A 15,632-nucleotide genomic window follows, 5' to 3' on the forward strand; every position below is an offset into this window, starting at 1 on the left:
AGGGTTCCAGTTTCTCCACAACCTCACCAGCATTTGTTGCTTGCTGTTCTGTTAAATTTTGCTATTTTGACTGGGGTGAAATGATATAGTTGTTTTAATTTGCATCTCTCTTAGGGCTAGGGATTTTGAGCATTTCTTCATGTGTAATCAGACACATGCGTCTGTCTGGGGGTTTCCGCTGACACACACTTTCCCCAGGTGAGTAGCCTGTGCACCCCGAGAGCAAGTCAGGTCATTTGCATACTTTGCAAGGCCATCTCCCTGGGGTTCCCCTATCTGCTGGCCCCACCCCACCACCCTGGCCCACTCTTGTGGCCTGCACGAAGTAGGACCAGGTGGCAGAGAGCCAAAGTTTGCCCTTGCTGGGCCATTTCAGCTAAGAACTTTCAGGTTGTGCAAATGGAGGAGACAGTACATGAAGTTCTCAGGGGTGGGCTGAGGTCCCTGAGAAGATGGACAGACTGTCTGCATAGTATCAAGGCTCAGGCTGGTTTTGGGAAGGCAGAAAGAAGTCATGCCTCAGCCCCTCATCCCATGTGGACATATGATCATGCCATCTTTTCTGTTCCCTCTCGTGGGTGACCATTACTACAAATGGGATTATGATTAGCAACTGGCAGCTCCCTGTTCCCAGGAGTGCCTGGGCCAGCAGTCCTTGGCCTCCTGAAAATAGAAACAGCCCCGCTTCTGAGGGCCTGTGTGTGCATTCCAGAGATGGGGTGAGGCTTTCCATGGTCCCTGGCATGCCTGGGAGGGTGTGGGAAGGAGACAGGGAAGGTTCCAGCTCTGACTACAAGAAAACACAGCTCAATTGGTCAGAAGCTACACCGCCATTGTTTAAATCCCCAGAGCATCCCCAGGCTGGTTTGTTCACAGCACAGACTCGAACAGAAATTATGGAAAAGAGGTTTGGGGCCAGATCATGAAATCCCCAGTGAAATGTCAGAAAAGGTTTAAGATACGTGAATAGTGGTTTCACAGGAATACTGTTAACTGCCGTCAATCACCAACCAGTGGCATGCCTAAGCACAGCAGAACAAGATGTTGGCTGGTCCTGCACCATCCCTCTGACCAGCTGCAGAATGGTCTGTTGGAATCAATGTCTGATTTGGTGTATGTGTGTGTGTTTCCAGGCCTTGCTTCCTGGTCTGTCTGAGTCAGAAGCTCTGCTGAGACTCATTTAGTATTATAACAACATTCATGTCTCCACTGATGGATGGGTGATACACATGCCCAGGATGCACCAGCCAGGAATTGAACCTGTGTAGTAGCTGACATTCCGCCCCTGAAGCACCCCTGCCCCTTTCACATAGCTGTTGTTGTGAACCTTCAAGTCAAAACTGACCCACAGCTGAGCCTCCAGACAGTTTACAGAGGCAGTAAATCACACGGGAGGAGACTAACCATCCATTTTCCTACAAAGCAGCTGGTAGATTCAAACCATGTACCTTTGGATTGAGAGCAAAACTTCTTACCACTAAGCCACCAGAGCAGCCCAAATTCATGTGACTATCCCTGAGGTACCGTAACTGTCAGATAACAAAGCCCAAAGGGGCCGCTCCCAGGGGCCTGTGTCAGGACCAGATCACAGGAGTCTGGTCAGGCTGTGGGTTCTAGTTCCTTCTTGTGTTTGCCAGATTTCAAATCGCTACACTTGATCATCTGATTTATTCACCACATGTTGCTGCAAATATAGCTGATGATTTCTGGAAAACAATTTTGCCCTCAGTGGGTAAGCTTCTGGAGCTGTTTAGAATTTTCTAAAGAACGTGCTGCTTGCTATCCCTGACAGCAGATTCCCAAGGGCCCTGCTCATTCCTGCAGCCCTGCAGGACCTGACAAGACTCCCAGAGAAAGCCCATCATCCACAATTGGGCATCTGTAGATGTGAACCGTGTCCTCCACAAGTCACCCCCTGAGGATAACAGTGCTCAAGACTTCCCGCCAGGCTTTCTGTGAGCACTGCCAGCGGCGATGCCTCCACAGAGGCCTAGACATTGAGAGCAGTCACTGCTTCCAGTCACTGCAGGTCTGTCCCTTTGAAAGCATGGCCAGAGGGGAGGTGGGCCAACCTGACCAGGCTTCTAGAACTGGCACATCTGCTCAAAGGGCCCAGGCCACCTCCAAAATGATCCAGGAGGCATGTGCCGACGGAGAGGTGCAGATAGCCAAAGGATACACAAGACCCCTTGACAAGGTGCTGGGGAAAGCACCACGCTCAGATCTAACTGAAACATCAGTGGTTCAATAATTACAAAAAAGTTTAGTAATTCCAAAAAAGTACCCATTAAAACTCCGTGAATAACATTTTTACTCAGTCATCATGAGTCAACTCAATAGTGCTGGTTTAAGGTAATACTATTGTTGTCATTAGTGATGTCCCATCAATTATGACTCATGTTGTTGTTGTTATGTGCCATCGAGTTGCTTGCAACTAATAGCAATCCTATGTACAAGAGGCATAAAACCCTGTTCTACCCTGTGCCAAACTCACTGTCTCTGACATACCTATCCCCATTACCCAAGTCACTGTATCAACCCATCTCATCGAAGGTCTTCTTCTCTTGCGCTGTCCCACCACCCTCCCAAACATGACGTCCCTGTCTAAGAGTCCCTACTTACAACATGCCCAAATTATGTCAGATGAATCTTCAGAATCCTTGCCTCCAAGGAGCAACCTGATTTCACCCTCTCCAGGATGAACCTGTTTGTTCTCCTAGCAGTCCATGGTGTATTCAACACTCTTCTCTAGCACCACAGCTCAAAGGCATCCATTCTCTATCATCTTTTGTCACTGTCAAGCCCTGACACATAGCATGCAATTGTAAGACTATTGCTTAGACCAGGTGCACCTTAGTCTCCAGCTTGACCTTGTTGCTCTTCAGTACTCTGACAGCTGATTTTCCCAATGCAATTAGTCTTTTGATTTCCTGGCTGCTGGTACCAAGAGTGTTGATTGTGCAGCCAAGCAAACTAAAACTGTTAACAATCTCAGTCTCTTCACCATCCATAATGATGCTGCCAATTGGTCAAGTGGTGAGAATCTTTGTTTTCTTGATGTTGAGCTTCAATCCATATTGAAGGTTGTAGTCCTTGACCTTCTGCAGCAAGTGCTTCAGGTCCTCCTCAGTTTCAGCAAGCAGGGTTGTGTCATCTGTATAATGAAGGTTGTTGATGAATCTTCCTTCAATCCGGATGCCACATTCCTCCTCACAACCCAGCATCCCGGATGATATATTTGCATACAGAACAGATACGAAAAGGTATGGAGACAAAATATATCCCTGGTGGACCCCTTCCCAGTTTTGAACCATGCAGTGTCTCCTTGCTCTGTTCTGACAACCGCCTTTTGGTTCAAGTATATGTTTCACAAAAGCACAATCAAATGTTCTGGGATTCCCATTCTTCTCAGAGTCAACCACAGTTTGTTGCGATCCACACAGTCAAATGCCTTTGCATAGTCAATGAAGCACACATAGACATTCCTCTGGTACGCTCTGCTTTCTGCCAAGATCCATCTAACATTAGCTATAATATCCCTAGTGCCACGGCCTCTTCTAAACCCAGCCTGCACATTTGGCAGTTCTCTGTTGATGTGTTGCTCCAGTCGCTTTTGGATAATTTTCAGCAGAATTTTGCTTGCATATGATATCAACATTGTTCGGTAAGTTCTACACTCTCTTGTGTCACCTTTCTTTGGAATGGGAACAAATATCGATCTCTTCCAGTCAGTTGGCCAGTTGTCTGTCCTCTAGATTTCTTGGCACAACTTGATGAACACATCCAGGGCAGCGTCTGTTTGTTGAAATATATCAATTGGTATGCTGTCAACTCCTGGAGCCTTGGGTTTTGCCAATTCTTTCAAAGCAGCTTGAACTTCTTCCTTCATCACCACAGGTTCTTGCTCATACATTGTTTTATTAAATTATTCTTTGTCAGCCAATTCCTTCTGGTACAGTGACTCTGTATACTCCTTCCATCTTCTTTTAATGCTTCTTGGATCATTTAACATTCTTCCCAAAGCATCCTTAAATATTGCCACTCGTGGCTTGAATTTGTTCCTTCAGCTTAAGAAACGCTGAGTGAGTTTGGCCCTTTTGATTTTCTGACTCCAGCTCTTTGCACATTTCATTACAATGTCATCCCAAGCTGCCCTTTGAAATTTTCTGTTCAGTTCTTTCATTTCTTGATTTCTTCCTTTAGCTTTGGCTTCTTGGCACTCTAATGCAATATTCAGAGCCTCATCTGACATCTATCTCATAGTGACCATATAAACAGTGGATCTGAACCCTGATCTACCCTGTACCATTTTCATCATCTCTGATATCCCTGTGCCCATTGTTATAGTCACTGTGTCTGTCAATCCGTAATACTGAGGGTCTTCTCCTTTTGCACTGACCCGCCACCTTTCCCACATGATGCCCTTCTCTAAGTCCCCTCCTAGCAACGTGCCCAAAGTATGTGAGATGAAGCTTCCCCACCTTTGCCTTTGCCTCCAGGGAACATTCTGGTTGCACTCTCTCCAATATACATATCTGTTCTTTTGGCAGTCCATGGGATATTCAAAAGCAGCACATTTCAAAAGCATTGATTCCTCTGTCATCTTTATTGATTGTCCAACTTTCAGATGTATATGTATTGTAACTGGAAAGACTGTAGCTTAGATCAGATGCATCGTAACCTTTAAACTGGCATCATTGCTCACAGCATATGTTTCTAGTGTCAACACATCTTTTAATTTCCTGACTGCTGGTACCAAGGGTGTTGATTGTGGATCCAAATAAGAAGAAATTACTGTAATGCAACCAACCAAAATCAAGTACTTATTACATTGCCTCTATGTTTACTACCAACTTGGGGGAACCACATGTGTTGTCTAGAGATTGCTGTTGAATAGACACCTATTTGATGCAGTAGAGACACATAACCACTCCAACACAGCATCTAAGGATACCTTGGGCAAAGTCAAACTAATATGACTGTATAAAGCTATATTATCACAAACGTAGTTCCAAGGCTGCTTAATAGAATTCACCATGTTTTCCCTCCTCTCTGCACTGCCACTCTAGGAGCTGGATTCAACCCATGCTGGTACCCAGAGCAGGGGCCCTCACTTTCCATGACCTGGGTCACAGCTTAGGATAACTGAGTCGTGGACTCAAAAGCATTGAACAACAGAGACTTGGGGGAAGGGCAGGCTCCATTTTCCAGGGAGTTGATAGGCAGGAGCTGCGTTCCTTTGCGGAGTTTCCTCTCTGACTGCTGAGCCAAAGAGAACTAGAAGGTCAGACACAGATGCTCTAGCTGCTGACGGATTCCTAAAAGCAGCAATCATTAGGCTCGGGGAGACCAAAGGGAGCTTTGCACGCCAGAGCAATGCATTCTGTTAGACCGAAGATGCAGAGAGATGATGGAGGTGGCTGCCTCAGAGCCAGGGAGAGAAGGACTCAGCTCTTGGGCAGATGCCAAGGCTGGCTCTGGGGAGGGACCCAGCTCCAGACATTTCCTATTAGGGCAAGAAGCCTCAGAAGACGAGAAAGCTAGGTCTGCACTGACAGGGTTATGTCTTCTGGTATATCTGGTCACTCTAGCTTGGCCCAGCAGGCTCCACTCCTCCTGAGAGAGGGCTGGAAGGTGGATGAAGAGCTGGGCCTGGAGTTTCTGTGGGAATAATTGGTTATTTGCTTTTTTCTCTTGGAAATGGCACTTTGGGAAATCTTGTCCTCTGACTTTACTGCTTTTAGTGTTGCGTTGGCTCTGACTCAGTATGAAATGTGTTCAGCCCCACGTCACAGAGCCTTCCAACCCAGAGAAGCCTGAACAGAGCTCATCTCCTTGCACATTGGTAAACAGGGAGCTCTGGTGGATTAGTGGTAAGTCGTTGTGCTAACCCAAAGGCATGCAGTTTGAATCCACCAGCTGCTCCACAAGGGAAGATTTAGAATCTTGTCTCATGTGTTTAACTGTCTCTGAAAATCTGGTGGAGGGTCAGCCGTAAGTCTGCTCCAACTCGATGGTGAATAACAACAACACATTGAACCATACCCAGCTGTACTCTGTAAGGTTTTTGCTGGCTAATTCTCAAAAGTAGATCACCAGGCCTTTCTTGCTACTGTCTCACTCTGGAAGCAGCTAGACTGAACCTTGTCTATCAGGGGTGACCCTGCTGGCATTTGAAATACTGGTGACCCGGCTTCCAGCATCACAGCCACATGGAAGCTAGGTCAGCACCACCTTTAACAGGCTGACAGGCAACTCTGACACACAGACCGCTCACGTCAAGAAATTATTTCTCCGATCCCCACCGTTTCTTCCTTGGAGGAAACTATGAGTGCAGAGACTAGCCGTTGGCCGCCGGCCCCTAATCCAAATGCCCCTTGCTATTTAGCCACCTCCATCCAGCTCCCCATGCACCAGCCTGGAGCTTTGACCGGCTGGGCCTACGGATGGAATTCAGGGACCTGGTTGTCCACTCTTCTGTCAGGTCATTACATTATCTGAGTACATACAGCACGTTTAGGATAGGAAGTGGCTGAAGAACCAAACAGGCAAATCCCTCTCTGGAACCTCCAGTCCTCAACTTAGATAATGTCTAACTCTTGTGCTCCACTTACCCATCCACCACTGCTCTACTTGTGCAAAGACCAGCTCACGCCTGAAGAGGGCTTATTCAGGGCAGGCACCTTTCGAAGTCTAAGCATCTTGCTTGCAGAAGCTCGTTTCATCTTCAAAACACAGATAAACTCCTCTGAGATGGGTATTAGTGGCCAGAGAGGTGTTGGGGATCAGCAGCCCAGCGGCTGGGTCCTAATACCTTGCTGCCTGCTTCCAGTTTGGCTCTGCCCTTTTCTGACCTTGAAAAAAAATCACCTGAGGTTTCTGTGCCCAGGATAGATGTGGATGATGTTCACAGTATCCACTTCCCAGGTTCAGGGTGACAAAGAAGTGAGTGAATGTGCCCAGAGCCCTTGGGACAGATCCTGGCATAGGGTCTAAAGCACATCACCCCAACCCTGAGCTCTTCATCTGACAGCGGCCACTCCCCACACCGAGTCATTGATGATGGCATGGGATGACCTTCCATATCCTCACCCCACGAGGCAGAGGCAGCCTTTCTCTGGAAGACTTGAACCTGGGGGACTCCTCTCTCACATAACCCATCACCAGAGCCAGACTCCCACCAACCTCTAGGCTTTAGGGGTCACAGCCCTACTTTGATGCAGCTATGGGGCAGCCACAGAGGAAGCCCATCACTGCAGTCACAGTGTCAGTCCATCTCACTGACGGGCTTCCTCTCTGTCGTCGTCGTCGTTAGGACTGCTGAGTCAACTAGGACTCAAAATGGCCCTGTGACAGCAGATCTAAGCCCTGCCTTAGCCCGTGCCAGCCTCATCAACTCTGCTGTACCAGAGCCCATTGTTACAGTCACTGTGTCGCTCCATCTCGCTGAGGGTCTTCCTCTCCTTCACTGACCCTCCATCTTTCCAAGCATGATATCTTTTTTCCAAAGACTGGTCTCTCCTAACAACATGCCCAAAGTATGTAGGATGAAGTGTCACCATACTACCCTCTAAGGAGCACTCTGGCTACACTTTCTTTAAGACCTATTTGTTCATTCTTTTGGCAGTGCATAGGATAGATATTCAATACTCTTCTCCAACACCACAACTGAAAAGTATCAATTCCTCTTCTGTCATCCTTAGCCACTGTCCAACTTTAAGATGCATAGCAAGTAATTGAAAAGACCATGGCTTGGATCAGGGCTACTTAGTCTTTAAACTGGAATTATTCTCTTTAGCACTTTGGAGAGATCCTGGACAGCAAATTTTCTCAATGCAGATTTTCCTCCCCATCATTAATCTTGCTGTTGTTGTTATGTGCCATCAAGTCATTTGCGACTCATAGCAACCCTATGTACAATAGCCCTGAAACCTGCTCTGTCCTGTGACAGCCTTATTGTCTTCTGACACATCTATTCTCATATTAATCTTCCCCTTCTGTTTTATGCAAGCATGACATCCTTCTGTCTTTCTCCAAGAACTGGCCTCCTCCTGATAACTGGGCAGAGCAAGTGAGACAAAGTTGCACCATTCTTATTCTCACCCTGGATTAATTATTACAAAACAGACTTTTCTGTTCTTTGAGAGGCTCACATTATAGTCAATATTATTCACCAACGCCACAATTCAAAGCCATTGGTTCTGCCTTGGTATCCATAATTCATTGCCCAACATCCTCATGTATACAAAACAATTGGTCCTCTGCAGTAGATATGCTCAAAGCTGTTTCTTTCTGCTGCTACCATGAGTGTCGATTGTGAAACAGAGCAAAATGAAAATATCAACAACTGCAATTTTTTCTCTATCATGATGTTGCCTATTGGTCCAGTGGTGAGGATGTTGGTTTACTTTATGTTGAGATGTAACCTATATTGAAGGCTGCAGTCTTCGATCTTCTTCAAAGTTCTTTGTCTTCCTCACTTTTTGAAAGCAAGATTGTGTCATCTGTATAACATATACTGCTGATGAGTCTTCCTCTAATCTAGCTGCTACATTCTTCATAAAGCCCAGCTTCTCAAAGGATTTGTTCAGCATGTAGATTGAATAGGTATGGAGAAAGGATGCAATCCTGGTGCATATCTTCCCTGATTGTAAGTCATGTGATGTTCCCTTGTTCTGTTCAGAGAAATGGTTCTTGGTCTATGTATTGATTTTGCATGAGCACAATTAAGGGTTCTGGAATTACCATTCTTCTCAATGTTCTCTATTATCTGTCACAATCCACACACTCAAACACCTTTGCCTATTACTGGATTTCTCTGCTTTCTGTCAAGATCCATCAGGTATCAGCAATTATATCTCTCATTCCACAGCCTCTTCTGAATCCAGCTTGAGCTTCTGAAGTTCCCTGACGATGTACTGCTCCAACTATTTTATCCAACTAATAATTTTCAGCACATTTTTCCCTGTAGAACTCTTCAGTATTGCAACTCAAGGTTTGAGTTTCTTCTTCCGTTTCTTCAGTTTGGTAAACATAAGCATGTCCTTTCTTATCATTTTCTGACTCCAAGCCTTAGAGCATTTTGTTATAATACGTTGCTTTGTCTTCTCACGTTGCTTTGAACTCTTTTCTGCAGATCTCTAGTTCATCATTTTCTCCCTTCTTCTTTACTGTTCCTACGCTCAAGAGCAAGTTTCAAAACCTCTTCTGATATCCATTTTGGTATTTTCTTATTTTCCTGCCTTTTAAATGACCTTTTACTTTCTTCATGTATGATGTTCTTGATACCATCCCACATCTTGTCTGGTGTTCAGTTGTTAGTGTAAAATGCATCAAGTTTATTCTTGAGATGGTTTCTAAATTTAAATGGGGAAAACTCAAGGTCGTATTTTGCCTCTGATGGATTTGTTTTCATTCTCTTCTGCTTCAGTTTGAATTGAATTGCCTAGTTCGTGGGAAGTTGATGGCTGTTCCACAATTGGTCCTGGGTTGCATTCTGATTGCTTTTGTTGAGCATCTCTTGTCAGTTTGTTGTATTGTGATGGCTTGTGAGTTTCTATGATGCTGGAAGCGATATTACTGGTATTTCAAATACCAGCAGGTTCATTATGGTAGACCGGCTTAAGTGCAGTTATCAGAGTGAGACAGAGCAAGAAACAGTCCTGGCCATCCACTTCTAGAATAATAAGCCCTCTGAATAACACTGTAACACGGTCTGATACAGTGCCGGCATATAAGCCTCTCAGGTTGAAAGATACTGAAAATGCAATTAGGCAAGAATGGCCTCCTCAAAGTAGAGTCTAATGATGTGGAAGGGGTAAAACTTTTGCCTAGTGAAAGGCTGTCATTTGTTGATGTGGCATAATTCAAAACAAGAATAAATAGCAATAAACAAGTATTAACGATTGGAATGTGGACTACTATATGATGTATGAATCTAGGAAAACTGGAAGTTGTAAAATTTGAAAATGCAGTTCAAAAAGATCAATATCATACAGATTAATAAACTGAAGTGGATTGAGGGTTAATAAACTGAAATGGATTGGTATTGTCCATTTTCCATCAACAACCATATTATTATGCCAGAAACTACAAATTGAAGAAGAATGGGGTAGAATTCACCACCTATAAGAACACTGTTGTTAGTGATAGGATTAAAGATAAATGAATACATGATTTCTATCAACTTCTGCAGTTTGAAATTGATTTAAAAATGTGTTAATACCAACAAAATTTGAAAACAAAGAAAGGGGATTGGTAGTTGGAAAATATAGCCTTAATGAGATAAATTAGGGTGGAGATCACGTGACAATTTGTATAACCAAATGGCTAATTCACTGCAAATGTTTTTTAAAAAATAAAATAAATGGCAGCTATACACATGGAACTCCCCTCATGAACCTCCCATATGATATAGGCCTGGCTAATCCAGCTTATAGTCTACAAAAAAGCACACGTATGTAAGGAAGCCTTATTGATACAACTATTATAGATATAGATAGATGATAGATATAGATACAGATATACACACACACACATACCAAACACCAAAGCCAGAGTTGAAAAAATTACGGCACAGGACATGGCAAGGTTCAGATCTGTTGTTCAAAGGATTGCTTTGAGTCTATAGATGACTTGATAACACTTAATAACAACTGTGGGCATGTCTGTGCTGGGGAGCTGACACCTGCCTTGGGGAGCTGCATTGAGGAGTGACATAAGGTAGAGCAATGCATGCACTGAGAGCAAACAGGAAAGCTAGAATTTGAGTGAGTATGAGCCCAGAACTCCAGTCCTGATGTCAACACCCCACAGCTGGAACTCTGGTCCCAATGCTGCTGGCCTGCGCCCAAAACTCTGGACCCAATGCCAATGCCCCACTCCGGTACTGACACCAATGCCCACACTGGAAGCTGATTCAGTCCAGGAACAATACTGGAACGTGAGTGAGGTACTTTGGGGGGGGGGCGGTCACTGCTGTTTGGATGGATCATGTGGGACACCTTAAGTTCAATCTGAAGGAAGCGAGGCAACTGGAGCTCACTCTTGAAGGGAAAACCAAGGCTTCCTTATTTTCTGATCAGGTCTCCATGCTCCACCTTGCATCTCCTAATGTCCAGTCCATCAAATGCCTTTAGCCCAGAGTGCCTTGGCTACCCTAGCTGCAGCAGGTAGAGGAGGCTGCTTCCACAGGGCTTTTCTCTACTGAACTGAAGCACATCTTCCCTTGTGTTAGAAGGCAGAGAGAAACCCAGGCAGAGTAGCTGTTCCACCCTCTTTGGAGTGGTGACTTCAAATCAAGAACCTGCTACTACCTCAGACATGGAAAACTCTACCACAGCAATGACATGTAGGAAATAGGCTACCTCACTCCCTACACAAGCCAAAGCAAGATGTCACCCAAAAAAAGTGACACAGTATCAATGGATTTCCTGAAGCCAGAAAGTATGATTAAACTTTCTGACACAGAATTTAAAAGAATAATTATTGAATATTTTCAATGGGTGAAAGACAAACTTGAAGAATTACAGGGCACTGCAAGCAAAACCCCAGTTGTTGTTGTTGTTGTTGTTATGTGCCATCGAGTCACTTGCGACTCACAGGAACCTTATGTACAAGAGCCCTATCCTGCGTCAACCTCGCTGTCTCAAACACACTCATTCCCACCACTCCACTCAAAGAATTGATCCATCTCATTGAGGTTCTTCCTCTCCTGCACCGTCCCACCACTCTCCCAAACATGATGTCCCTCTCCAAGGATGTCCCTCCTTGCACCATGCCCAAAGTATGTCAGACGAAGCTTCAGGAGGAGCTTAAAACAAAACAAAACAAAAACAAAAACAAAACCTAAAAAAACAAAACCCCAAAACAATGCAGATAAAACAAGCAAGGCATTAGATGTCCTGGAAAAGAAAGAAACCACAACTCAAAATATGAGGACCAATGTTTCAGATGCTGTCAACATGATGGAGGGACACATGAACAGGGTTGAAGAGATGGAACACAGAACCAGTGAAATAGAAGATAGAATTGTCACCACTGATCTGCTAGAACAAAAGCAGAATCAAAAAGGAAGACAACCTAAGAACAATGTGGGATACCATCAAGAGAAATAATATGAGCATAATAGAAATCCCAGAACAAGAAGACGCCACTAAAGGCACCAAAAAAATTGTAGAAGAATTATTAGACAAAAACTTTCCAGGCATTATGAATAATAAGAGAATATATATTCAAGAAGTTGAGAGAACACCATATAGAATAGACTCCCAAAGAAAAACACCAAGGCATATTAAAGTCAAATTTACCAGAACCAAAAATAAGGAGAGAATTCTGAAAGCAACAAGGGAAAAACAAAGAGTAACCTATAAGGGAGAGTAAATAGGATTAAATGTCAATTTCTGAGCAGAAATCATGCAAGTAAGAAGACAATGGAATAACATATCAAACACTCAAAGAACACAACTGCCAACCAAGTATATTGTACACTGCAAAATCATCCATCAAATATGAAGGAGAGATGAAGATCTTGCCAGAAAAACAGAACCTAAGGGAGTTTGTAAAAACAAGACTAGCATTGCAGGAAACACTGAGAGCAGTCCTTCTTACAGAGGTGCCACAGAAAGTAGGATGGGCCAAAGTAACTAGGAACACCACAAAAAATAGCTCAACAAAATGATAGCAACGAAACCTTGTCTCTCAATACTGAAGAGAAAAGGAGTAGCAGATTGGATTAAAAAAAATCCATCAATATGCTATCCGCAAGAGACACACTTGAAAAAGGAAAATGAAAAAAGACTAAAAATAAAAGGGTGGAAAAATATATCAAGCAAATGGCAATCAGAAAAAAGCAGGAGTGGCGATATTAATCTCTGATAAAATATATTTCAATGCAAAAACCGTCGTAAAGGACAAGGAAGGCCACTACATAATGATTAAGGGGTCAATGGAGCAAGAAGACATCATAATAATAATAATAATAATAATAATAATAAATATCTATGCACCAAATGAAAGAACTGCAAAAATATATGAAACAAACATTAACAAAAATGAAAAATGAAATAGCACTACACCACTCTCAAGAAAAGATAGAATTTACAGAAAGAAACTCAAACTCGTGGCGTCACCCAGAGCCATTGCCATTGCTGCCCAGCTAAGAGGTGAGGTGCCTGTCGCCCGCTGTATAAGTGGGGGGTAATGTGTCTTTTGCTGCGAAGATGGAACCTTTGTCCGTGTTTGGGGACTGCAGTACCGGGGAAGCAATCTCCCAGAATGTTATGGCTGTACAGCTTCTATCACCAATATTGTCAAAAGTTCTCTTGGTCCAGTTGGCTTGGACAAAATGCTAGTGGATGATATTGGTGACCTAACCACTACCAATGATGGTTCAAACATCCTCAAGTTACTGGAGGTAGAACACCCTGCAGCTAAGGTTCTTTGTGAACTGACTGATCTTCAGGATCAAGAAGTTGATGATGGAACGACTTCAGTGGTTATTATTGCTGCAGAACTTCTGGAAAATGCAGATGAACTAGTCAAACAGAAAATTCATCCCACATCTGTTGACTTCCTTGCAAGCTATCGACTTGCTGGCAAGGGAGCAGTTTATTATATCAATGAAAATTTAATTATTAACACAGATAAACTTGAGAGAGATTGCCTGATTCATGCTTCTAAGACATCAATGTCTTTCAAAATCATTGGACTAAATGGTGATTTCTTTGCTAATATGGTTGTGGATACGTAGATGGGAGAGGCCAGCCACGCTAGCCAGTCAATTCTGCTAACATTTGAAGGCCCACGGGAGAAGTCAGGTAGAAAGTCTGCTGATCAATGGCTATGCACTCAACTGCGTGGAAGGATCACAGGGCATGCTCAAGAGAACAGTTAATGTAAAAATTGCTTGCCTTGACTTCACCCTGCAGAAAAAAAAATGAAACTTGGTGTACAAGTGATTATTACAGACCCAGAAAAACTGGATCAAATCAGACAGAGAGAATCTGATATTATCAAGAAGAGAATTCAGAAGATCCTGGCAAACAGCCAATGTGATTCTAACCACTAGGGGCATTGACGGCATGTGTCTGAAGGTTTTGTGGAGGCTTGTGCAATGGCAGTTAGAAGAATTTTAAAGAGAGACCTTCAGTGCTCAGTGCATTGCTAAATATTCCAGAGCAACTATTCTGTCAGCCCTGGCTAACCTGGAAGATGAAGAGACTTTCGAGGCTTTACTGTTGGGACAAGCTGAAGAGGTAGTACAAGAGAGAATCTGTGATGATGAACTGATTTTAATAAAAAAGCATGAAAGCCCATACATCTGCCTCCATCATCCTGCATGGCGCCAATGACTCCATGTGGGCTGACATGTAGCACTCTTTGCATGACGCTCTCTGTGTAATGAAGAAAGTGTTGGAGTCCAAGTCTGTAGTTCCAGGTGGGGGAGCTGTGGAGGCCACCCTCTCCATCTACTTGGAAAACTATGCCACGAACATGGGGTCTCGAGAACAGCTCGCTATCAGAGTTTGCAAGATCTCTCCTTGTTATTCCAAACACACTCGCAATGCTGCCCAAGACTCCACAGATGTGGTTGCAAAATTAAGAGCCTTTCTCAATGAGGCTCAAGTTAACCTGAAATGAAAAAATCTAAAATGGATTGGTCTGGTTTTGATCAATGGCAAACCGTGTGACAAGAAAGCAGGGGTGTTTGGGCAAACAATTCTTAAAGTCAAGAGTTTGAAATATACCGCAGAAGCTGCCATTACCATGCTTCAGGTTGATGATCTTATCAAATTACACCCAGAAAGTAAAGATGAAAAACATGGAGGTCATGGAGATGCTGTTCACTAAGGAGTCCTTGACGGCTGATGTCTTTTTATTTATAACAATGTGAGATGCACTATGAGCATTCCACATTAAAGTTGTGACAAAGTCTGCTGTGAAGTGGATGTTCTCCAACTCAGTTATATAAAATTTAGCAAAAAGTAAGGTGCAGGTTTAGTTTGTGATTAATTAATAGAATCATTTTATGCTCTCTGAACACACATTGCTATTCTCATCCTACCCCCAATGCACAGGGCTGCAACACGGCTCCCTCCAGTTCTCTCCAAGGTGTGGAGCAGGGTCCCCAGGATCTGACAGCCAGATAGATGTTCCCAGGGGATGGCCCAAAGTTATGGCCCTGTCTTGGATGTTGGTCTGTTGGGGGGTGGGGTGCAGTTAATGTTATTAATTGTTTTGTTGACAGGGTTAACTTGAAAACTAAGTTTCCTTTCTCAATATCACACTAATAAATTACCCTCATGTATTTAAAATTTTTTTAAAAAGAAACTCAACAAAGATGCTGAAGAATTAAACCACACAACAAACCAACTTGATCTCATAGGTATTTTAGGCTTCTGTACCCCAAAAAATCACAGTATACCTTCTTCTCCAATGTGCATGGAATGTTCTCCAGAATAAATCACATTTTTATGATACAAGGCAAGCATCGATAAATTCAAAAGCATAGAAATAATACAAAGCATCTTTTCAGACTACAATGCAAAATTAGAAATCAATAACACCACAACAACAAGATAAAGGTAAATAATCCAATAGAAAAATGGGCACAGGATATGAACAGACACTTC

The 15,632-nt window shown here is 43.5% G+C and overlaps 1 protein-coding gene and 1 pseudogene across 1 annotated transcript in view; one reads left to right on the forward strand and one right to left on the reverse strand.

Annotated features, from left to right (window-relative positions):
- LOC102863855 (chromosome unknown open reading frame, human C1orf95) overlaps positions 1-15,632 on the reverse strand; it is a 109,531-nt gene that overhangs the window by 38,984 nt on the left and 54,915 nt on the right. The window lies entirely within an intron of this gene.
- On the forward strand, positions 13,221-14,868 carry LOC102859373 (annotated as a pseudogene).

The sequence above is a fragment of the Elephantulus edwardii genome, unplaced genomic scaffold, assembly GCF_000299155.1.
Source record: "Elephantulus edwardii isolate Elephantulus edwardi_28Jun2011 unplaced genomic scaffold, EleEdw1.0 scaffold00214, whole genome shotgun sequence".
NCBI classification, from domain to species: Eukaryota; Metazoa; Chordata; class Mammalia; order Macroscelidea; family Macroscelididae; genus Elephantulus; species Elephantulus edwardii.